General features: G+C 45.7%; 1 pseudogene; it reads right to left on the reverse strand.

The window, feature by feature from the left end:
* Positions 1-214: 214 nt before the first annotated feature.
* LOC125643235 (U6 spliceosomal RNA) lies at positions 215-312 on the reverse strand (annotated as a pseudogene).
* Positions 313-617: the final 305 nt, after the last annotated feature.

A 617-nucleotide genomic window follows, 5' to 3' on the forward strand; every position in this document is an offset into this window, starting at 1 on the left:
ACACCTGTACTCCCCAGCACCTGGACCCTACGTCCTACACGCTGGTATGTTGGCAGAAAAGGTCTCTTGCATGCGCTCTCTTCCTTCCCTCTTTTGAGCATCCAATGCAGGGCCAGGCATAATTTGGCATATTTAGCTGGAAAGACCAAGAGGAGCCACCATTTTCCCCATTTGCTCTTTGGAGGCAAAAATGACATCAACCTATCACAGAGAGACATGGTGAAAACACTTCACAAATGTGTGTGTCATCCTTGTTCAGGGGCCATGCTAATCTTCTGTTGTTCCAATTTTAGTCTATATCTTTTATTGGACCAGCTTTCAAAAGCTCATCTCTCTCACCAACAGAAGCTGGTCACCTCACTCACCTTGTTCCTCTAATATCCTGGGACTGACACAGCTGCAACACTGCATCAACCCATCATGACATTTATGGGAGGACATTGGCTCACGACATGATGATGCATCATCATCGTCATCCTGTTGCAATACTGTGGGGTGAAGATGCACCATAGAAGTCCAGTACAGCTTGAAAAATGTATTGGAAGTGCAAAGCGTTCTCTCCCTGACATCAGGCACTCTGCCACAGTCACAAGTGTGATATCAAAACAATAGATTAG

The sequence above is a fragment of the Caretta caretta genome, chromosome 9 (genome assembly GCF_965140235.1).
Source record: "Caretta caretta isolate rCarCar2 chromosome 9, rCarCar1.hap1, whole genome shotgun sequence".
NCBI classification, from domain to species: domain Eukaryota; kingdom Metazoa; phylum Chordata; order Testudines; family Cheloniidae; genus Caretta; species Caretta caretta.